This window comes from Corvus brachyrhynchos, unplaced genomic scaffold, assembly GCF_000691975.1.
Source record: "Corvus brachyrhynchos isolate BGI_N302 unplaced genomic scaffold, ASM69197v1 scaffold71, whole genome shotgun sequence".
Lineage (NCBI taxonomy): Eukaryota > Metazoa > Chordata > Aves > Passeriformes > Corvidae > Corvus > Corvus brachyrhynchos.
Window position 1 is genome coordinate 4,266,733 of NW_008237609.1, and position 25,182 is coordinate 4,291,914.

General features: G+C 36.1%; 1 long non-coding RNA gene across 1 annotated transcript in view; it reads left to right on the forward strand.

The window, feature by feature from the left end:
* LOC108446092 overlaps positions 1 to 20,959 on the forward strand; it is a 45,094-nt gene extending 24,135 nt beyond the window's left edge. The window contains exon 3 of the long non-coding RNA XR_001861194.1: positions 19,797 to 20,959. This is a non-coding gene — a long non-coding RNA (uncharacterized LOC108446092). The remainder of the gene's footprint in view (positions 1 to 19,796) is intronic.
* The last annotated feature ends 4,223 nt before the right edge of the window (positions 20,960 to 25,182 follow it).

Consider the following 25,182-nt stretch of genomic DNA (forward strand, 5'->3'; position numbering starts at 1 on the left):
ACTGCATATTATTAACTTCTAGTCTTTCAGTTATTTTTTCTGCAATTACAAAAGTAAGATGGATAAAGATATAAAAATGCTTTATTTCTATTATCTGAGAAAAAAAGTGAAAGTAAGAAGGAAGTTTGAAGTATTTTATACAGACCCCAAGAACATTCTATGAAAATGAGAAAAAAAGAAGAAAATACTCCAGAATGCAAATAAAACTGACAATTTGGAGTTCTAAGTTGGAGGTCAGGGCCAGCGATCTTTAATATTATTATAAATGGTCAGGATACAGGAATCAAATGTACATTAAGTCTGCCAGTGATACTAAACTAGGAGGAACTGTGGACTCCCTTGAGGGCAGAGAGGCCTTACAGGGAGATCTGGATAGACCTGAGAGCTGGGTGATCACCAGCTGTATGAAATTTAGCAAGATCAAGTGCCGGATTCTCCACCTGGGACTGGGTAATCCTGGCTGTACACACAAATTGAGTGATGAGAGGCTGGACAGAAGCTCCACAGAAAGAGAAATGGGGAATTGGATTGATGGGACATTGAAAGTGAGTCAGCAGTGCCCTGGCAGCCAGGAGCCCCAACCCTGTCCTAGGGTGCATCAGGCACAGCATCACCAGCCAGGCAAGGGAGGGGATTGTCCCACTCTGCTCTGCACTGGGGCAGCCTCACCTTGAGTCTTGGGGGCATTTTTGGATGAACAAGGATTACTTGGTACTATAATGGCAAATTCATAATATTTATTTAGTACCTTTCTCCATGAAAGCTTTCTTAAGCAACAGCTAAAGCTGTATGTCCTATAATTTGATGAGATACATAGTGTATTTTTAATCTTCCTTAAACTTCTGCCTAAAATATCATAGAATACCTTGAGTTGGATATTTAAAATCTCTGAGGATAAAACAACCTATCTAGCTTTGGTGCTTTAACATGGGCAGAATCTCATTCTGATGGCTATGATAATTACCTCTTTCCAGGCAAGGCCATCTAGGACTTTAACTTCTGACCACTGTGATTTTAAAAATCAAATTCAAATTATTTGCCTATGTTAGGTGGCCAGGCTCTCATTTCATAAAGTTTAGTAAGTTCTAGAGGCATGATTTATTTGCCAGGCTTCACAAACCCATACTCGAAGCGACCAAGCCCTGTGTTTTTATCTTTCAGTTTCATCAAATCAGTGTTTACCTGTAGTCCCATATTTTTCTCTCAGAGCATTACTTATGTTGCTCATAAGTTAGGCCCATTTCCTTTACTCTGGAAAGAAAAGGAAATCCCATTCCCTTATTCAATTTTGACCTCTGCTTTCTGGCATTTTGCCCATGCCTTATTTGTCATTTTTGCTTCATCAGACTGCACTTCCCTTGGGTTTATGACATGTTCTAGTCCAAGCTTCTGGGCAATATACTTGCCTAACTTCTGGGCAAGCATAACAACCCTAGTGCTAAGTATGTAATAATCCTATGCCTTAAAATAACAGGAATAATACAAATAATAAGTATTTACTTTGATTTCGTAAATAGAAAAAAAGTCACTGAATGTGCAATGATATGCTGTTTAAAAAAGTGCAGTATAAATCATGTGCTTGTATAAAGCAAATCATATGCTTTAATGCTTAGATTCTACAGAGACTGTGCTATAGAAATGTTGAAGAGAGATGAAAATGCAGTTTTGAATAAAACATCAAAACAATGGTGACAGGAGGGATGTGTCATTTTATGTACTTGATGCAATGTGGTTTATAGGATCAAATGTCTTTCATAAAATGCAGAAGATTTAACATGATTAATTTTAATTATTTTCCAAGCTAAGGATTCTTTCAGAACTATATGGGGTGCTATAATAATTTTTCTCGGAGGACAGAACCCATATCTTTCTGTGGGGAGTCCTAGAATTTCTCAATGTTGCTCATGGTTCTCTTACCTTTAGAATTCTTCAGATTGCAGTTTCACCAGTTTTCAGAGGGTCCATATAAAATTTTTCTTCCATGTTCACACTCCCCTCTCTGTTTTTCTTTGAGTCAAACCTGTCGACTTTCCATTGCTTTTGCTTCTTTAGGCTGACAGCCTGCTCTGTCTGCCACAATTAAAACTGTGGGAACTTCTTCCATGGAATTGAAAATCCCTCGACACATCATAATTTTAAAAGCCCTCAGGGCTGCGTAATAAATATAGCATGATACATCAAATAAGAATAACTGGAAGAAGGTTTTCTTCTGAAATCTGAGAGAGGGAGAGAGGGAGTGTGCATATGCATGTATATTCCTGTATGCTGTCTATAAAGTACTGAAGGCAGTATTTAGCCCTGCCCTGCCAGCAGCTCTGTGCTCCTCAAAACTTCCCTTTAACCTTGTGGCTGCAAGCAGCTGTGGAACAAATTCCAAATATTTTAAACATCTAACACCTCATTTTAGAAGCATTCAGGGATGCATCAAATGGTAACATGTATCTCTGCCAGTGGTCCGATGAGTGATCTGAAGTAAACACAGAGGCTGTGCTACTCTGTGTCTACTTCTCTTTATTTTTAAAAGAGAACTCATGGTTCCTCTGTCCTTTGCAATGTTCTTTGAGCTCAATGGAGCAACTATGGCACTGAAAAGTTTTTATTAACTGCAAAAGAAGAAAACATTAAATGGCAAGCATTTTGAGGGCCACAGAGCCTGAGTTCTATGCACTTTTTCTTTCACTATTTAAAAAAATTTTGGAACAGACAATCTGATAAACTTGAATAGTCACGAAAGGCAGTGTGGTATGTTTGTGTTTGTTAATTTCATTACTGTTATTATGTTTATTTGACAAAGTTTAATTGATTTGTGGTATTCATGATCACAATTTAAAACAAAAGTACATAAAATAAATGGCTGAAAATAAGTTTATCAGTAAACAAATTGTAACACAAGACTGAAAACTGCATATATACTAATGAAGCTAAGATTTACTACTGCATAACTTCATAAAGAAAATTTACATTTCTCACTGAAGTAAAGGATAGAAATGGAGTTAGTGTCAGAGATGTATTTCTAGACTAATTTAGCGCTATCTTCATCTATGTTCTTTTCATTATTAATAGTTTTCTTGGCAGTAAAAATATTTTAAAATATGCCTTGAATAAAGACAAGTGCTTAGGCAGTAATTTTTGTGTACTGCACAATGCATTTATTTGTTTTGTGCAGACTGTATATTTGACTACAGTATTTATTCAGCACACATTATTATTTAAACCATGGCATATCTGGACTGCCTGAAAAATATACATTTCAAGTGTTTTGCAAATTGCCAGTGAAATTTATCAAGGTTATCAAACCTTACAAGGACTGTAGCAAGGAAAAGCAAAATAGTAAAATGGTTCTCTACTGTTGCGGCTTTCAGAAGCTGTGCTGTGGCTTCTGACACAGGGCAAATAGCACCATGCGGTTAAATGTGACTCATCACTCAACCTTCTGGATGATCTTGGTATGTACTGGGAAAACAAAAGGAACACAGATGAAGGGAAGACTTACTGATGTTCGCTGGGCTACATGTGCTCTTCTCTTAAGGTTGAGGTGTGAATGGAAAAGAAACAAGGAAACAAAAGTAATAAAAGCTTTTTATCTTTTTGATATTTGGGATAGGAAGTCAGAATGTGATAGGAACCCAGGTAATGGATTTGGGCATGTGGAAGATCACAGAGATCAGTCTCAGTGAGGCCATTGGTTGTTCATGCTGATCATTCTAATTAGAAAGCAGCACACATGTAGAAAAATACCTCCTGGAAGAACGTATCCATAGGAGCCCAACATCAAACAGAAGCCCAAGCCAAAGGTCAAACCTCTGTGTCTGACACCCAGGCTGCCAGACAAGGCTTGGGCAGGGTCAGGGTGCTGTAAGGGCCAGCAGCAACATGGGGGCTGGGGGCAACAAGCAGTGCAGACCCCTCCAGGGATCCATGAGGGCAGGGCTGGCAGTTTACCCATTAAAACTTCACTTTTAGGCAACTGAGTGGTATAATGTTCTTCCAATGACCTCTTTTAAAATTCCCTCTGCCTCATCCTAAAGCTCATATTTGGTCCTGTCAGAAAAGGAACCAGGATTTCCACACTAACAAAGAAGGAACTTTATAGGTGTACTATTGTGTCTACTCCTTCATATAGGCTCTGTCCTGTGACATAGGTACTGAATTCGATGATCTCCAGAGGGCCCTTTCATCCCCAGCCCTATGTGATTCTGTGACTTCTATAAAACTATTTTGTTGACTGGGAAAGAGATAGGTGTGTATCCATCTTCCTCACTGAATTCAAAACAAAGCCAAACACATAAGGTTCATAAGCTTCATAAGTTAGGTACCTAACAATACATGAGTCACTGTCACTTTTCACTGAAGTCATTGAGGAATAAGACTCATATCATTAAGAGGTTAATTTTTCACCACTTAACTTGTACAAATCCCTCCTTCTACTCTTTCAGAGGCCCTAGAGTACCCTGCATGACCTCCCACTGCCACTCCAGAAAGGTCTGGGTCTGTAATAAGTCTAACATCTGTCAGTCCTGGTATACGTCTGACATACACTACAGCATCTCAAATAGGCTTAGACATCTATGTTCACATAACTGAATAGCTCCCAGTGGTGTCTGCAAAGCTACTTAGTTGACCAAATGTTGATGTCTACTTTAAGATGAGCTGAACAGTTCTCTGTGCCTGGATTTAGTTGCTCACAGTTAGATGCTTAGTGCCATTTTTAGATGTCCTAGCATATCTGTGTGGAACTGGCAGATATGACACAAGATATGACTTGAGCTCTTCTGGAGTGACAGCTGGAAGTCAGATTAGATACTTCAAGGCATCTCAAATGGCACCAGATACCCACATTTAGACAACCAAATCAATCTGCTAGTTCCCACTGTGCACCAAAATTATCACTGTATTTGATTCTCGTGGATGACTGTTTTCCTAAGAAAAGTTCCCCATCCATAGGCTAGAATAGAAAGAAACTGCACAGCAATTTGTACTGGAAATTACATGGCTCTTTAAAACAAAGAGATAAAATATGCCAACAAATTAAAAACTGAGTACAAATAACTGTTAAAAATAAGCATCCGATGGATGAGATTACTTAAAAATGTAGTAAATTCTTCAGCAATTGATGCTTTTACAGAATGAACATTCTTCCTTCTGAAAGACAGATTTGTATCTAGTGAGATTTAGTGGAGAAAAAGATGAAAGTACTGTAAAGAATTCCATGACCTTTGCACTGACAAAGGCAGATTAAGTAATCATAAGTGTTTCCTTCTGCCCATAAAAGCTTTCTGTTAAACTGCTGGACAGAAAGTTATACTGTAGAAGCAGATATCTTTAATAGAATTTCTAATTTCTGTAGAATTGGATTGTTCTCTTAGGGAAATAATAGTTTTGTTCCTCAGGGAAGTCTAGCAATAGGAAGTGTTTAATTTTGCTATCTTTTTTTTTTTTTTTTAGAGAATGAGATCAATCTGGATTTTACAGTGATTATACTTCTCCTTAAATGCCCCTCAGTACTTTATTTTGAAATTTCTAAAGCTTGTGTAGGTTGCCTATTCAACGTTTTAAATTGGTGTAACTGTCTTCACACGAGCTGGTGTATAACAAATGGGCAAACAAAACCTGCTTTTTAAAAAAAAATGTTTTCATTTAATAGCTGGAATGTTTATAATTTCTTTTAAACATATAACACTTTCTGCAGCTTAATCAGAGAATCTTATTAAATGACAGATACTTCTGAGTGACATGAAGTGGCCATAGATAAAAACATAATAGGGCAGACTCTGAGGTGATAGAAGAACTATATAAATACCGAGCCAGATTCACCCTTTCCTAATTTTAAGCATTTAAAAATGTCTTTATGTCCAATTGCTAGGTGTGCAAGGGAAAATAAAAAAGAAAGAAAAAATTTAATTACCTTCTTCAACACAAACAGAAATATTGTCTGTCTTTATATTTGTTCAGTTACAAAGCTGAGAGAAGTGCTGAAAGGAGTGTCTGTGAGGCTGAAGGAAGCTGCACTCCTGAAAGTGAAACACCTGGTTGATCAATCTAAATGTAGCATTTCATTGAGGTGCACTTTCCACCTTTAATACAGCTCTGCAAATTTAACATAAAACCTTGATTTAAGTGTGCCAACAGAAACAAAACTGGTTTTCCTTCACTAACAGGCAAAAATCAAAATATCCCATAACATTTTCAAAACAACTCAAGTAAGTGAGTCATTTTAGTCACCAACTGAGAAGGCAAACAGTAGTGTTTAATACTCAGATGAATTTCTAAAACAGAGATTACCAGACTTGGGCCAAGTATTTTCATTATCACCCAGCATTACACCACAGTCACACATTAAAGCATGCCATGGTGCTAGATTGTTGTACATTGAAACACACTGTGTAGCCAAGGCTAGCTGTGAATTTGGAATGATGCTATATGGCAATACTAAGTTTCAGGTCTGTTGAGCAGTTGTGCTCACAGCATTCCTGTACAGTTGTGAGACATGGATCACCTCCTGTTATCATGTCAGCAGATTTGATAATTTCTAACTGGTATTATTTTTCTGCTTGTGGGATTCAAAATCATAATGAGATTCAGCTACTAAATACCAAAAATTATGTTGGTGTTTATCACTCTCTGCTGGACTTGCTCAAGTTATCTATGTCTTTTTGTACTGTGTGACTAAACTGGAGTGAATTATTCCTGATTCTCACCAGACCCTAACGGGGGAAGTCCAAGTGCAAGGTGATGCACCTGGGTAGGGATATCCCAGACTAGGAAATATTCTCACTTAGAGCAAGCTCTGAGGAGGAGGACTTGGGGGTTCTGGTGGATTGAAAGCTGGATATGAGCCAGCAATGTCCCCTCACAGACCGTAAGGCCAAACACATTCTTGGCTGCATTAAAAGAAGGATAACCAGCAGGTTGAAGGATGTGATTCTCCCCAGCTACTCTGCCCTCATGAGACACTACTTGGGGCTGCTGTGTCCAGCTCTGGGGTCCTCAGCACATGAAAAATATAGACCTGTTAGACTGGGTCCAGAGGAGGGCCACCAAGATGATCTGAGTACTGGAGCACCTCTCCTATGAAGACAGGCTGAGAGAGTTAGGGCTGTTCAGCCTGGGGAAGAGAGGGCTTCAGAGATACCCGTTTGTGGCCTCCGAGAACTTGAAGGGGGCTTTACACAAACTTTTTGCAAGCACAGGAAGTGATAAGGCAAGGAGGAACAGTTTTAAACCACAAGAGGTTAGATTTGGGTCAGATGTTAGGAAGAAACTCTTTACTGTGAGGGTGGTGAGGCACTAGAACGTGTTGCCCAGAGAAGCTCTGAATAACCCATCCCTGGCAGTGTTCAAGATCAGGCTGGATGGAGGGCTGAGTAACCTGGTCTAGTTGATGGCATCCCTGGATTTGTCCAGGGAGTTGAAACTAGATGATCTTTAAGGTCCCTTCCAACATAAGCCATTCTACGATTCCATGATTCAGGCTAATGTCATGCTGAGTAAAGGAGAATGGTCACTACCCTCTATCCACTGATAAAATTCATGTCAGTGAATTTTCAGCACAGTAAGGCATTTGGATTCGTTGCTGTCAGGGCATGAGGAAGCCCAGCTTTTCCAGCAGAACTACTATTGTCTGAGGCAATCAGCAAACTGTACCAGCACAGGGCTGGCACATGCAGATGCAGGATTTTGCATTTCCTTATCATGAAGTTCCTGTTGTCTTATTCCACTGGCCTTTTTAGGTCCCTCTGGCGGCAGCTGTGCCTTCATTGCATACTGACTGCTCACACACATACACACCATAAACATAAAGTTTAGAGTTACCCATAGACTTAGTTTGTGTGTAGGTTTTCTCTTCCTTCTCCATGTCTTTGGAAAAGGCATTAAACATGATAGGACACAAGATAGACCCCTCAGGAACTCTACTTACAAATGGCCTATGGGTGCAGTAAAAACGGTTTTATCAAATATCTGAATCACCTTTTGTTCTTGTCTCTTTTCACAGCCTGTGAAAACATCCTAGAGGTAACAAGGTTCAGATAGAAGACACAGTAATTAAACAAAAAATTTTTCATAAGATGAATTCCGGCAAATGTGAAGTTTTTAATTAATTTGTTCTCTAATATTCTTTGCAGGATAAGTATACAGGATATATATGTTTTTTTCACTGTTTGAAAAAATATTTTTCAAATATTTTTTTCAGATTAGAATATGAAATAATTCCCAAATTAATTGGGAGTTGGTTATGTGTTTTTCTTGTCGATTCATTATCCCCAATTCACTATTAATGCAAATGCAGGGTCCAGTAATGGAGCTATCTTGAGTTCTTTCATATTTTATAATTATTTGGATTTGCTGCCAAATTGATTGCATTTATGGCTAATTGCCTTTGCCAAAATGCTGTACACATGCATATTCACTTCTATACTTCCCACACTTCCCAGCTGAGCTACCAGCTTGTTAGAAGATTTTGTGACCATCTTTATATGAACTAATTTTTTCAGATGTTTTATCTCCATACATAATTGTCTATTGCCTTTACAGAATAACATACTGACTTAGCTGAGGTAAGTTGTCTCATAACTACACAATAAATAAATAAATAAATACCAGTCAAATGTCTGAGCTGATGGCAAGTTTTGATGGTGGATAGAGAAGGAACATGAATGACTTCGAAAAGCTGGTGAAAAACTTCACTGATGAAATGATTCACAGAGTCAAGATAGTAGCTTCTGCAATGGATTGCAGAAGGACCTCACTATACAGCGTAATTTATCAGCAAAGAAACAAGGGAAAAAAACACTAGGGAATCAATATAAATACGTGATGCACCCACACAGAGGAAACTACAACAACCTTTGGGGTGTTGATTTCAAAAACATGCAGCTAAAGGAGTTAAGAGATGAATGACAAAGTTGTTGTTGAAAGGAATAAGAGATTCCACTCTAGGAATAATTAAGAAGATGGCTTTTCAACCAGAGAAGAGATGAGAGATTTGCTTTAAAGCCACGACATGGAAAAAAAAAAAAAAAAAGAATGGAGAATGAATATTCATAGTTTCTCGTAAGGTAAAAAATAAGACATAAACAGAATCTCTTGGGTTCAAAGAATACAAAACAGTATTTTGGCTAAAAGAGCACACATATATAAAGAAAAGTTAAGCTATGGAAATCGTTGATAAAAATGTTTAAGAAACAAAAGCTTATATGGATTCAAAAAATGAGTACAAAATACATAGTGATAGGGACGAAACACTAAACACCATTAAGAACAAATGAATCACTTTTGCCTTTGGAAGTCTTTGAGCTGCTGATCCTTAGGAGGAAAATCAAGGACATTTATAACTAGTTTCTTAGACTTTTTCCACAGGCAACATTTGACTGGTGCATAAGGGAGGATTGCATAAGAGAGGATAGTGGATAAAGTGGACCTCTGATATTCAAATTATGATATTGAAATTACAATAGCAAAATTAAACAGATTTGGGTTTTAATTTAAAGGAAAAAAAAAGGAAATTATGTCTCTATGATTTTTTAAACTTTAGAATAGCGTGCTAATAGGAAAATGTTCCATGGATATTTATTGAAAGAGCACTTCTTTTTACAAGGCCAATAATCAAACTCAAGCTACTTGTTAGCACCTCCACATTTTATTGGCCTGACCACGATGATGTAGGCCAAGTAGTCAATCAGCAGTAAATTTGCAAAAATATATTAATATGCTCTAGCTCCATCTAGCTTTACTTTCAGGATAACTCAGACAGAAGTTCTCTTCTGCAAACAGAATGGGAATTGTTTTGTTGAACCTGTCATAGAACAGTTTCAGAAGTAAATCTTGGGGTCACAATGAAACTTGAGAAGGAAGGTGCCACTTTCCTTCGGTCCTACAAAAGTTTGGGTCAGGGTCTCTAAACTGTTTACCAGCAGCATAAAAAAATGTAAAATGTAGTTTCTTTTGCATCTAATTTTATTATTATTTCTTATAGAGTTATTTATTTTACATTTCTTAAAAGCATTCCAGTAGTGATACAAAGACTCAGCTATTGTGCTGAAACTGAGATATACGTAACTAAAAGTTTTTTTCACTCTTTTGTACATTTTACAGTCTTGAGAACAAAAGCCTTTCCTTCTGTAATCAATAGATTGATTGACTTCAGTGGGGCTAGTCATACAGGGCTATGCTAATAGTTACCAAGAATACGTGTTTATAAAGGCAAAATATTATGGTATTCCTAAATGGCCAAGAAGCATAAGGAAACAATGCAATTGAGAATACACGATTAAAACTTGTAACAGTCCTTATTGTCCCAAGTAACCCAGCCTGCTCCTGTAATATGTAGCACCTTCTTGGCATTATGTTAATACAAAGGAAGTTGGGACAGTGTTCAACAATTACGCCATTAAGGAGAAATAGTGATCTTGTCAGACAAAAGTCTTTTAATATCAGATCATAGTCTATATTCCTTCTCACCTTCTTAATTATTTAGGATATTGTTTTAACTTCACAAACCACAGTTTATCAACAATCATTTACGGGACTTCACAGACTTCTGTAGAAAACTGTCATCCAGGTAGTGAAAATCCTTCCACATGTATGTTTGTGTTTTCTGGATTAATCATACTTAGCACTGTTAACAGTAGTCTATTTCCCAGAAATAATTTTTTTATGTATTATTCCCATAGGAAATAAAGAATTAGAGGGAAAGTCAAATAATATTTTGTCTGCTGTTTTGTATGATGCAATAGCCTCTTCAGAGTCTTTGGCTACAAGAATCCATGTCACCAAGACCAGCCTTCCTGTTTATGGTTTTTCCTTTTTCATTGTAATTTGGAGATTCTGAATCATCTTTTTTTTTTTTGCTTGAATTTAATTTTACGTGGTGGAAGGCTAAATGTGACATTTGTAGAATTCAAAATATTTTGAAGTGTGATGAAAGAGAATGCCAAGGCAAGGTGTTTTTCTTATTTTTCAGGATGCTCTGAAAATGAAACAAAACCCACTGAAAATAGAATAAAGCTGGTTTTGGAATCCTTCAGCTAACTTGTTAGTGAGAGTAATGAACATGTTAATGTGTTTGCAATTGCATTTTGGGAAACCTTAAAGCCCTCAACTCTTTCATGGAAAGCTGTAGCATTAACTTGGATATGCTGTCATTCTTCTGGAATTTCAAATAAAATAAAAGTCAGATAAAATTAATATATCCTACAGGGATAAATTAGAAATTTTTTTTTCAGTTTCTCTGAGATTGAGATGCTTCTATATTTACCTGAGCTTTAATTAACATATTTTTTTAGTAATAAAATAAAATATAAATTTTCTGATTTACCCATAATTTCTTCGCAGAAGTGAAATAAAAATAAACCATTAAATCTATTCCTTTGTGTCATAAAAATATAAATATGGTTTATACCAAAACTGTGAATTAAATAACAAGTGTAAGTCTATGTAATATTTCCCTTAAGGCTCTGAATTCCAGAGTCACATTATAAAACACATTGCCAAGACATACCTAATAAGACTCAGTATAATAGCAATAAAAGGGTCTCTGACCAAGAAAAGAAACTAACACAAACGTACACACACGTACGTATACATGTATATGTATTTATAATTTAAATTCCCGATGTTGTAACTGATCCTATGACTAGAGTTTTCCTGTAATGTCTGAAACTTAACAGTTCTCAATATAGTAATTTCTTTATGCACAAGCACTGCTTAATGAAGGAATTCAAAATATGTTTTAAAAGACTTAAGTTACACAAAAAACCCCCTAAACTGTGAACTGCCATATTCATGCACACTTTCAGCAGTCAAAAAGAAGCAATCAAAATTTTACATGGTATTGAGAGGTAGTTCTTTTCTCTATGTAATTCAGATTTAAATTCCATTGTTTTAGTTTTTGTAAGGAAAAAGGACAACATCTGAATTATAAATTTAAAAAAATGCCATAGTTATAAGACATAATATATTCAAAACTAGTTCAGTTAGGACATATATCAAAGTAATTCACATCAGTCAGATGCTGTCTAAGTACTGCTGATCTATTTCTCCATAGAAATAAAACTCAAACTGAAACCTTAATTCAAATTAATCTGAAAAATTTTATTATGAAATAATTTAAATCTTATGTTGCATAATGGACCATTTTCTTTCTATATTTTTGTATTCCAAATAAGTACCTCGTATGATCTAGCATAAAAGATAGATTTGCAACTACCTTTTTTCTTCTCAGCTGATGACTTTTAAATTTTTTTAATTGATGTATCTTTTTATAATTATTCCTATACAATCACTTCTTTCACATAAGTGGATTACTGCACTTCTGCCTTCTGAACACCAGCTGTGCTTCACTGGTAGTTATTATTGTAAGTCCAAAGCAGAACAACTCAAAAAACGTTCCACTGACAAGACTCTGCTGTGCTGAAACAGTAGGCCACCATCTGCATTTATCTCCTGAACTCATTTTTAAATAATATATTGTATAACTGAGCAATTCTCCCATATACTTGGGGAGCTTATTCTCTTTTCCTTCATCATTTCCAAACAGCTCATTTTTTTCCCCCTGACTATTATCTCCAGAAGACTGCAAATTCTACAGAGCTGCAGGTGACTTTTAACAGAAGTGAGGAATAGATACAAAGGATAATTTAAAGCAAGATAGACCTCAGCAGAAAGGAAAAGTTGCCTGCAGAGTGAATGTATCCAAATTCTAATGATTCTTTCTCTATTGGAGTTACTGTCCTGCTCTGTTTTGAAAGATGTAGTTATTCTCCTCTACTTTATTTAATTTACCATTTTTGAACTCACTGACAGATTTCCAGATCACCAAAATTATAATCTTAATATCTGCCTTTTTCTTCCTTTATATCATTGCAGAGACTTTTTTTTTTTTTTAATCAAGTACAAATCTTTGTTTTTTCACTGTCTCCAGCAGCTTGGTAAGCAGTTTCACACCATCGTGTTTCACATTTACATTTGGTACCAAGTCCCTTTCTACTGATTATCTCAGCTGGAATGCCAGAGAGCCAGGAAGGAGGGGAAGGGTTTAGCAGTTATGTCCTGCAAACGAAATCATCTGTTATTCAAAAGCAGTATGTGGTGTTCAGTTCTCAGAACTACATAGAGAACTGTGCTTTTTCTTTTGCCCTCTGACCTTGAAAATACCAAATGAAATGAATAGTGGAAAAGTTAGTATATATGAAAGACTGCCACTCAGGTATAGAGATTTGAATGTAACAGTGATTTGAGGATGGGCTTATTTTTGGATCCAGTTTTTTTTATTAGAAAATATAAACTCTCTTCAACCAGTCATGATCCTGTAGTTGGGTCAAGTCTGAAAATTACTAGAAAAAAGTAAAATAAATATTAGTATTTCACAAAATGTCATGAAAAATGTTTATATGGTAAACTTTTGCCACTATAAACTTTCATCAAATACAAAATATCATTTCCTAAAGAGACCAAATTGAAATCCTTACAGCTAATAAACAGAGGGGTTAAGAAAGGATTTGTATCTTTCATTGTTTTTCAAGTATGGCAAGACAGCAGGTCTTCTTTGGTCGTGCTAAACAGGTTTCCAAATAAGGACAATTTAACCTCCAATATTGGTGTGGAGGATAAATATATCAGGAATACACACTAAATACACCAGGAATACATTAAATGCTCCAGGAAACAGGCCTGATATAATTTTGACAATCAGGTGCATGATGGCTGCCTTGTTCTGTTTCGTGATACAGAGTAATCCTTATACATTTTTTCTAGGGAGGTCATACATACCATTAACTGTCTATCCACTGTCTCCTAGCTATTCTGGATGTGTTATAGGAAGCTCTGAAATAAACAAGTAGTTGAGGTGCTGATGTCATTTTATTACGGTCACAATTTACATGGAACAGGTTTTAGAGGTATCACTTTGGTCATGGTCCATTTTGAAATCATCTCCAAGACAGAAAACTTAAAATAATAAATAAATCTCTTCATTGTCATTAAAGATTAAAACAGTGCACTGTATTCTGAGGGAAAAAATGTGCCACAGCACCTCCAGAGGCCCTTCTCCCATGCCAGTCCAAACTGATGGATTTGTTCCAGTGTAGTAATCCTTCTTCTCTGACAACGTGGATAAATTTCTGTATGAGAAAGAATTGGAAGAAGCTTTTGGAAGACATTGGGGAATAATGTGTGCTTGGGTCATAATGTGCATAAATCATGGCTAAAGATGAACCTTACTGTGGGACTCACAAAGTGTTTCTGGATGTTGGTATTTACCAACATATTTAATGGAGATTTAAATGCTAAACTCAGAAGTGACTGGCTAAAAAAAACCAGAGTAGAAAAACTGTGAAAACATTGTGAGAAACATTCTTGCTGTAGAGAAGATGTATGGTTGAAATGAATATGCATTTAAATATTTAAAGGTTTAAATGCAGGATAGCCACTTTGGATAAAGAAACATGTTTCACTGGGGCCTCTGTGGATTTGTACATGCAGCCCCATTCTTTCAGATACTGAACTCCATGTTTCACATGAGGCTAACAGGATTAAAGAAAATTGTGGGCAATCAACCAGCGATGCAGATACGTGAACGCATTGAAGCATCATCCATAAATGGTTTTTTGTATCATTAATTTTCTAGGTAGTTTCTTGGGTTTAAAAAAATCAACACTGCCCAGATGAATTGCAGTTAGAAGGACGGTTTTCCTCAGTAATATGTGAAGCTGGTACCTTCAAGTGGATGGAGATATTTTGACTTTCAGAGAGAAATTAATTTCCCTACTCATACGTGTCTAGTTCAGTTTGCTGTGTCTTAGGAGTCTGAGTCATTAACCTTGTACAGAAAGATTAGGGGATTCCTATCTATGTAGTGAGGCAGATAGAGATCAATAAGTATACTCATGGGTGTCTGAAATGTCTCTGGATGCCAATGTTCAGGCACCTGCATCCCACTCAGGTTCAGAGAGAGACAAAGAACTGTTGGATTAAACATCACAGACTAAAATTTACTAGGGAAGTCTATGACAAGCAATAAATTGTCTCAGTAGTAGTGTTCAAAATGATGTAAAATACACAACAGCATGAAAAAGGCTGTGAGCTTTTTGCCTCTTCATGGGTATGCGAGCTGTACAAATATATATTTTTAGGCCACGCAATAACACACATTCTCCAACAATAACAAACAACAATGATGTCACAGACATGGAAAGAAATTAACTCCCTGGCTACATCTATATCTCAGACTACAAATTCAGCATCTATGGTTTATAAGGGAATGTTGTTTTTTAAAGCAATTACATCCGATTATGCTGGTGGTTAGCTACACATATTTTCCCGTGTCTTCCATGGGACTTGTCCACTTAATGGGATTCGCTTGCCCATTTAAACTTATGATTATCATTTTTCATAGAATAGCCATCTGGGACACAGCATTTAAAGTTTTTTTGAAAAGCAAGAGGATCAAGACTGTGAAAAGTTGGGTTAAATCTCTTGAAAGTAAATATTTTCTTCAACAATATAAGGAAAACAACACTTGGGAGAGAGTCTAAGGTATAAAACGTACTACATGTATGACTTTTAAGTGCCGATAAATAACATCTGAATGTGAATTAAAATTCTGTGACTATCAGGTCAAGGCATTGGTGTCCCCATCCTTTTTACTCTGGTGAGTCATCATTCTTATTAGGAGTCATTCTATTCTTATTTTATTTACTTTTAAAAGAGCTTTATACATACGTTTTCTAAGAAACAAAAGTCTTCTCAAGTATTTAAAGTAGTGTTGTATTTGCATCACTGGACAAGTTGGAATATCCAAGCTATGTCACAAACTGAAAATGAAAGAAAGTTTTGTTCTTATCAGGAAGCTGTACTGTTCTCTCTTAGTCCTCCAGACTGTAGTTGATGAAAAAAATTAATATAAGACATAGTATTCTATATTACAGAAAATATGTAACTTATTCAAGTGATCAAACCCAGGATCACCAATTCCCAATTAAAAAAAAAATAAAAAAAGGTATAACCTTTGAAGAAAAGGATCTAAATTCAGAAAAGCTTCATAGATCATGGCAACAATGTAGCTGAAAATGACACTGAGGATATTCCTTGAATTCTATTTACTCATCACCGTTTTTAACAATAACTTATTGTTTCTTCCTTCTGACAATGTTTGGGAATCTATTTATGAGGACATTATTACTGAAATTAAAATGATAAGCATGACTTGTGTCAGAATGCAGTGTTTAAAACAGGAAAATACTATTGTAATTATTTACCTAAATTACTTAGAAAGTAAAATAGATCCTATGTAAAGGTTTTATTCTTACTATTCATTTCCAATGCCATTTTAATAAACTAATCTGTAACTACAATATGCACTACCAATGGAAACCGAGCCATTGTTATCCATGCAAATGTGTTCTTTCGTGGATATTCATAATGAAAAAGTACATCAGCAATTCTGAAGCAGGTCTATGATTCAGCAGTCAACAAATATAACACCACCTGACAACACTGAGAATTTGAGCATTGCGCTGAAAAATAAAATTCAATTAGTAATTTCTGCAACTGATAATTATTCAACTTAAGTAAGATATGATAAGGAACACAAAAATACAAGGTTCAAGCATATAAAAATGTTCTGAGGTCTTAATTCCTTTAGTTTGATAAATCCTAATTCCAGCAAGACAATGACAAAACATACAATTAACAAAATTGTCTAGGTTTTCACTTAAAATGAACATGTTTTATGCAACCTCCAGCAGAGAAGTGAACGTCCAGTCATATTTCTAACTATTCCATTTATACTCATTCTATTTTAACAGTTTTTCATTCTTGTTGAATACTCATCTCTTGTGCAAGACATTTTATACTGTCTATAATGTAGCACAAAGACTTGTGGAGTGTTTGTTAAAAAAGCATTTTAAAAGGTTTGGCATACCTTACATAGTGTAATACTCCCACTGGGAATCAAACATCTTGAATATGACAGCCAGTAGCTGTCTGGATGGTTACCAGAGTCTCTCTGTTGCATGATTCAGGAGACAGACCTCAAACTTTTGCCAAACCCTTATAATCCAGCTGGCTCATGATCCTGCATGGTCACTTCAGGGTATGCATGAACAATTTCTATTATCTTACACTGTGTACAAAATACCTGTGGATTTAACTGCACAAAATCCAGTCCTACATGACCACTCTGGCATCTGTAGAAACCATTTTTACAGGCTTTTAAAAATTATCTGCATATAGTTTATTAAATTCTACATCAGAAACTGATGTTTGAAATTCTTGGGGTGACCAGATTCTCCATCCAGCATGTTAGTTAACATTTCTGTAGTACATAAGGACAGAAACTTTGTCTCCACTTGGCCTAAGCACAGCAGGAGCTGCCTAGGGGCATCTCCAGAACTGTCTGAAATATTCACCTGGAAACATTAGACAAGTGCTTAATTGTAAAGGCAGTGGTGGATATAGTGGTAGGAATCAATCCTCTTGCCTGAAGTTGGTGCATCATTTCAAATCTATCCATAGTCTCACCTATGCAGAGAGTAGCTGTATAGCTGCTTAGGAATACTTAAGGAATTGGCTTAAATGCATTTGGGTTGCACACAGACACACAGGTATACAGTAGTTATAATGTTATGACAAACATTAATTTCATTTTTATAACATAATTATAATTTAAATTTCATAGACTTTGGCATAATGTTTTCCATGCAAATTTAGACATATGAAGAAACTTTCCAGTGAGAACTGCTAGAATTAATAGAAATCTTACACTGCTATCAATAACAAAGTAGAAGCCAGCATTTAATACAACTAAAAAAATTGTGAAGTGAATAAAAAAGTCTTACTGGCACTGAATAGCTGCCATTCCTACATTCTCTATTGTTATTCTGACAGGATTTAAGAGATGTGTCTTACCTCTTGACTTCTCTATATCTAGTATACTTTGAAGCTCTCTGGAAAACAGTCATTCATTATTTAGGATAGATGAATATCTTAAATATTATTTAAAGTAGCTTCAGAATGTGGTGGTAGCATACAAACGCTATTATCCTTCTACAGTTAGGAGAAAAAAAAATCATGCATGAACGTAGAGATATTACAAATTTAAACTTTTTGAAAGATCTTTATTTTTTGTTAAGAATCTTTTCTATGGGCTTAATAGAGATTTGAACATAGGTTTAATTGAGATGTCAGAATGCCCTTTTCTCACCAGTAGAATGCAAACTATACGGACTGCTTTGCAGTAAATATTTTAAGATTCTGTGACAACCAAATCAATTCTACTGTCATATTAATAGGTAGGTGATTAGGTGGGAAACAGAGAAGAGCTTCCTTTCAGCTCTCTGTTAGTTTTATAGGAAACAAATTCCCAAATCACATAGAAATATGGTGTTGCTTTTTATATATGTATGAAATATTTTGAATGTTGCCAAGTTTGTATAATACATATCTTATCTGCAAGCCAGATAGTACAGATTCCATTGCATCTAAAATTTTCTGTGCTGTTGAAATGTTTACAGAAATTATTGAATGTATTGGTAGGACAAAATGCAACTGTTTTTACCATTATAAAAAACAGAGGTGAGAAGTAAATTTTTGGCAATGAAGTCACTTCCCTGCAACAGTAACCATTACTTTGCATACTTCATATTGAGACAGTAATTGTTTTGTTTTGTTTTTTTCTTCTTACCTTTACTGTAAGATTTCCCCACAACATTACATCTCTAAAGGTCCTAATTTCAAATGTGAACTTACAGATTTTATATTACTTTCTCCTCTGGCCACCACTGTTTTTAGAAAAAATAGCTTTTCCCCCAATGTGTTTCACCTCACGAATGTTTATAAAGGACAATCATACTCATCTATGTCTTTGTTCTGTTCTGTAGAAACCCAGAGTGCAGAGAATATTTCTCTGCCTGTTTTGAAGGGTTCTACCTCCCTGGACAGTACTGGTTTTGGCCTTTGTCCATGGGAAAATTTGCCTAGCCTCTGGGAAGAATTCGAATCTACAGTGGTGTGAATTAGATGATAGAATACTATGTGAGATTATCACAAGGTGAAAAATTTAGAGTTTTTAGGTCTATTTGCATAGTAAATAGATAAAAACAAAAAACATCAAAATGGAGGATTGTTGTTGTTCTCCAAACCTTCTTCTTCTAGTACTCCATATTCTGCAGTAGAAGTAGTTTGGGATGATTGGATACAGAATTCCGCAGTTCCTGTCTATGTGATTTAGGAATTTGTTGGACATTGGTAAAAAAGTGAAAATATCTTGTGTTTTAAGTTTTCATTGGGTACTTTACCTTTAAAAAGGCAGTGAAATTTTGATAAGTTGCCTTCTTGCTGCATTCTCTGCTCTGTGCTATGTCTAGGCCATATCAGTGGCTTGTACTCCTTAGATAAGAATTAATAAACACCTCTCTGGACACTGAGAAGCATGAAGTCCCATTCGCCTCCTTTTTTCTCCTGGCAAAATTCTGAATGTCTCCCCCATCAGGGAAGACAACAATTAATAACGCAGACAGTGTTATGTTGAAATGGCTTATTATTTTCTCTCATAAAATAGACTCACTTGGTAGTCTTCTTTACTTCAAGTTTCAGTTTATTTTCATTTTAAACAGATGACCAGACAGTGTAACTTATTCTGACTTGGTCTCAGCAGTAAATTGTGAAATGTCTTGAGTATTCTCTACAATTACTGGAAGTACCTCTAATTTATCTTAGGGGTTTTTTAATAGTTACATCATGTAAAGGATGGATCATCATACTATGATTCCTTAAGGTGACTGCTGTTGTTTACTTTCCAGGTGTCTCCAGCTGATGTGTTTCTGCCTAACAACAGAAGTTCCTGGGACCTTGCATTTTGTACTTCTTTCATTGAATTTCTATTATCCAACTGTTTAAGATTATAAAGTTTCTTATGTATGAAATCCCAGATGTTGCCTCACAAATTTTAAAAGCAAATATATTCATGCAAGTAACCGGATCACATGAAATTTAGGTAAGAACAAAGAATACACTTTATATAAAAATCCAAGGGTTTAGCATTAGTCTAACTAAAACCTTAATAGCCTAATCAAAGAATTGTTAATCTAATAAGAAGGATGATAATGATTCTACTCCAAGTTATCCACTTATTTAGTTATATCTAATTTTCAGTAATGCCATACAGAGACTTTATAGAATTTATGCCTGTCTTTGTTGTTATTCTGACCTTTACACTGTCCTTGTGTGTTCTAATTCTTTAGAGAGAAAACGGGAGGTTACAGTGTCTTGTATCCCATGTTCCTTTCTGAGAGTAGTGTATTGTTAACTTTAATGGCTTCTCTCTGCTCATACAAGGTCTGCCTGAGTTTCTTTCTCTTTGTTAACATTGTCACTTACTTGCTCTTTCTACATGGTTTTAAAATTTTCCTGTTATATCAAAACTTACTGCATTTTATATATGTTGAAGGCTTGTTGTGTGCTCTCTTTATTATTACTAAAACCAGTTTTACCCAGGTCCAAGGGCTGTGTTCCTTCATTGTCCAGTAACTGACCAATTGCTTGTACACCTGGTTCCTTTTTTCTTTTCTCATATTTATACTCTTGGGGGACCTATGTGTTTCACAGATTTCCTTTGCATTAGATCATCATTTACAATCTTAGTTTTAGAAGGCATTAAATGTATTTGGTTAAACAGAATGTGGGGATTTCTCTTTGTTTGTTTTTGTTTGTTTGTTTTTGTTTTATCATGAAGCAAGCTGCCTTCTGGACAGTGTTTAAGAGTGAGGTAACATCTAAGGGAAAAACAAAAACAAAAGCAAAAAAACCCAACCACCTGTTGGGGCAAAATCATTGTGTCATTCAAAAAGATTCCTCTTATTAATTAAGAAGGGATAAAAAGGGAAATAACAATCCTGGTCTAATCTCAGATTACTGATTTTTAAATATTTTTTTTTAATTCATCTACATCCCTTTTGACCTGTTGACTAAAAGTGTGTGACATCAGTGACTGCTGACTCCTTTTTTTCACTGTCTGTCTCATGTATGGTCACAGAAAAACCAATGGAAATTAATGTTGTGCTGAAGAAAAGATGCTCCCTGCATATTCTCTTCCGGGTATTGGGGATTAAAAAAGTTATGCCACTTAGTAACACCTTCTATGTTGCTACGCAACAATGTGGTCTGTTTTACTCTAATTTTTGGTTCCTCTCTATCGCTTGAGTCTGGAGTTTTCATGGTCTTTGAATCCTTTGAACTTGGTATCTCTTCTGTATCTTGATTTTATTTCTTGCTCACCACTATTCTGGATTCATAAATAGGAAATGAAGTCAGTAAATGGCCAGAAAGCAATCTTTCTCAGAAGTACCGGATTACATTAAAGCAGATTAGATTAAAATATACATTTCATACATTTCTTGTCACTAAAAGATTCTTTATTAGAGTTAGATGAGTCTGTTGATTACATGGAATACTCTTATAGCAATCTTAAAAAATATATGGCAGCTCAAGAGTCAATAATTGTCAAAAATTACCTGGATTGATTATAAGAATGACAAATTTTATTGACATGACTGGACAGTAGGATAGGGAAAAAAAGCAACCACCACTTACAACTTTTACAAGACACAAAGACCAGCCAGGCACCCAATTCCTATTAAAAGTAAATAGGAATTGGAAGCATAAAATTGTTTATACCTCTGAAAATCTCTTTCATAAAGAAGTTTTCCTCCAGTAATCAATCTTCACAAGTTTTTAGTGTGAAGGAACTATTTTTATCTTAATGAAATATGGATATAATACCTTGCCTTGGTGATTCCTTGCATGTTGACAATCTTGACTAATGTTTCTCGAGTCTTCTCATCCATTATTACAAGATCTAATACAAATTCTTTGGAGATACTACAGAACCAGATTGAAGGAACATAATCTTCTCTTTGTCTCTTGTAGTTTTTCATTCCTAAACAAATTAGGCACTAGCAGATGAAGATGAAACAATGCTTCTTCCACTGTACACTAATTTTCTGCAGATGCAAATAGTCACAGTACATTAGACACTGAAGAATTAGGAAAACTAGGTTACAAGATTATATTTAAGGAATGAAAAAGGATTTTAAAGGTTTGATGTGTTGTTTTACAAACCAGTTTATATTTTGCCAGTGTCTTCAAACAAAGTAATATGTTGAATAAATTTCTGTTAGTAAGTCTGGAGACTCACAAAGGAAATTTCATATGAAAAGTCTTTCCCCCCATATATTGCATAAAATAAAAATATGATAGAAAAAAGAGTATCTGACAGAAATGTCATTCATTACTGATCTAACTTGCTGGTTCCTAACACGCAAAGTTGCTCAAGAGCAGTCCATCCCTTCAAACCTCATTATTTTCTATATATTGTATTATTGTAGCAAACTCACTGCAGAGAGGGAAACACGCTTGTGCAAGCTAGTAATGCCTAGGAAAATTTCGACCACCTGCCATGGGTCAAATATTGAGCTTGTTCGTTGTTTCTCTTTAAAAAACATGGTCTTCGCACCTTTTCGTTGAACAGCATCATGATGATAGCGATCATGAAGGACATGACAGACACAGGCTCTCTTTGTTCTTGAATTCAAGGACCTGAGACTCCATTTCCATTGAGATTAACTAATTATTAGTCTGAAGATTACCCAGGAGAGAGGTATCCTCTCAATTCCTTCTGCCAAAGATGCTCCATTATGCATAAGATGATTAAATATTAACTAGGCATATGTAAGCCTGATTTTATGACTTGGTGGTTAGAGTCTTCTAAAATGGAAAAGATGTATAACCTCTTCTAATTCTAATCAGGTTAGTGTTGTAATTAAGTATTGGGGAAGGGGGAGATGGAGAAGGAAACAAAACCAAAACCAAAACCAAAACCAAAACCAGAGGAGAAATATATCTCTTTTAATTTCAAGGCACCTACAGTATTCAAATCTTCCAGGATTAGCCTCAACTCCTGGTTATCAAATACATTGGTTCTGTGCATCCTTTATGATATCTGGCAACTATCTTGTGACATCTTGTGTTTCCCCAGAGTATCTAAAATGGCAGTAGTCTCCAAAGTTAAGGCAAGTGAACTAAGCTTCTAATCAACAGCGGAGCCAACTGAGCTTCCTGAGTTACTTGTCTCAGCATCAAATATGCTTGGCCAGCTGAAGAGTTTTCATATTGCCTATAGGCTTTGTATGATTGCCCTACTGCAAGCGTCAAGCCCTAACTAAGATGACCTGGTGTATCTGGGACATGTCCTTGACACTGGCAGATATGATGCAGAGTCTATGGAAACTTTTGCTCCTTGAAACCAAGTTATGTGGCAAGGTTTTGGTAGTGGGAGGGTTGCAAAAGCGACTTTTGGGAGAAGCTTGTCCTGCCATGTTTGACAGAATTAGTTTCCGATAGCTCCAAGAGGGATCCAAAGCCGAGATTATCAGTGACATCAATAGTGTCTCTATGATAACATACTTAAGAAGGGATATTAAACACTGCACAACAGCAACTGTGAGAGAGGAGTGAGGAAATATGAGGGAAACAGCCCTGCAGACACCAAGGTCAGTTAAGAAGAGAGAAGGAAGAGTAGAGATTCTCCTGCAGCCCCTTGGAAAGCTCATGACTGTGCAAGTTGTTTCTCTGCAGCCCGTGGCAGTCCATGGTGGAGCAGATATCCATCTGCAGTCCAAGGAGGGGCCCATGATGGAACAGGTGGAAGTGCCCTGAAGGAAGCTGCAGCCTGTGGAGAGGAGCACATGTAGGAGCAGATTTTTTGGCATGACTTGTAAGCCCCTGGGGCTCGCACTGGTGCAGGACTGCGTTCTAGGGCAGGGACTCCATGCTGGAGCAGGAGAAGAGTGTGATGGGGAAGGAGCAGAAGAGACAACGTGTGATGAACTGTCCATAACTTCCATTCTTCATCTCCCTGAGCAGCTGAAAGAGGAAGAGGTAGGAGAATCCAGAGTGAAGTTGAGACTAGAAAGCAGGTAGGGGCTGGGGGAACCTGAGTTTTTAGATTTGTTCTTATTTTCTTATTATACTACTCCATTATTAATTGGTGATAAAATAATCTTCCCCTAGTCATATCTGTTTTGCCTGTGACAATAACTGCAGTGTGATCTCCCTGTCCTTATTTTTCCCATGAGCTTTTTGTTGTATTTTCTCCCTTGTCCTGTTGAGGAAAGGGAGAATTGCTGAGCACCTCATGGCCAGCCAAGGTCAGCTCACCATACTGCTCTACACTGATAGGTAGATAACAAGATTGATAGTCCAGGATATACCAAATGATACTAAATTCCTATTTGAGGCAGTTGTACTAAGCACTACATAGCTACCACAGACCAAATCAGAAACTGCTCAGTTCCTGAAGTAATGAGGAGATAGTTAACTAGCTGGAACCAGATATTCCCCTGTGCATGGACATGTTAGACACTGCTAGACACTGAGAACATCACTGAACTCCCTCGGCAACTCCTAAATGGAGGTGACTTCATTTAAGGCTGTGGAGTCAGGTAGACAAGTAATACAATATTGACACTAAGTAACAGGCTACAGTCTTTGTATGGCTTCTGAAAGGCCTCAGGAATGAGGCTTGTCAGATTTTCTTTGCCCGAACATCTTTCAAAACCCAGTAACTTAATTTTTACATGGTTCATTTGTAACTTTTTAGCTAAGATCAATCTGTTTGGAGTTTTTTTGGTTTTTTTGTTTTTTTTTTATTGGTTTTTTGTTTGTTTGTTGAATTTTTTTTTCTGTTTATGTTTGTATGACAGAACCATAGTTTTACATTTAACAGGAGAAGCAAGTAACTATTTTTTTCAGAATGATACACTTATAACTCTAATGTGGTGGTTTAGTACAGAGAAATACAGGTCTATTAGGAAGGCAGAAGCCTTGAAAAACAGGAACAGAGAATACTTTAAAGGGGGAGTGGATGCAAGATACGACAATGCCAGAGGCACAGACTAGGCATGGAGATATCGTGTCTTTAAACAGCTCACAAACAGCCAGTTAAATAATCTCATATGTAGAACTGGGTGAAACACATTCCAGGGATCATCAAGAGAACAAGAAGCTGCTTTGTACTATAAAACTTTTTTTTCCTAAAACAGTACTGATTTTTTATTTTCTGTTTGTCTTGTTGTTGTTGTTGTTCTGTAACAACTGAATCTGAAGTAATAATGAGTATTCAGATGAACT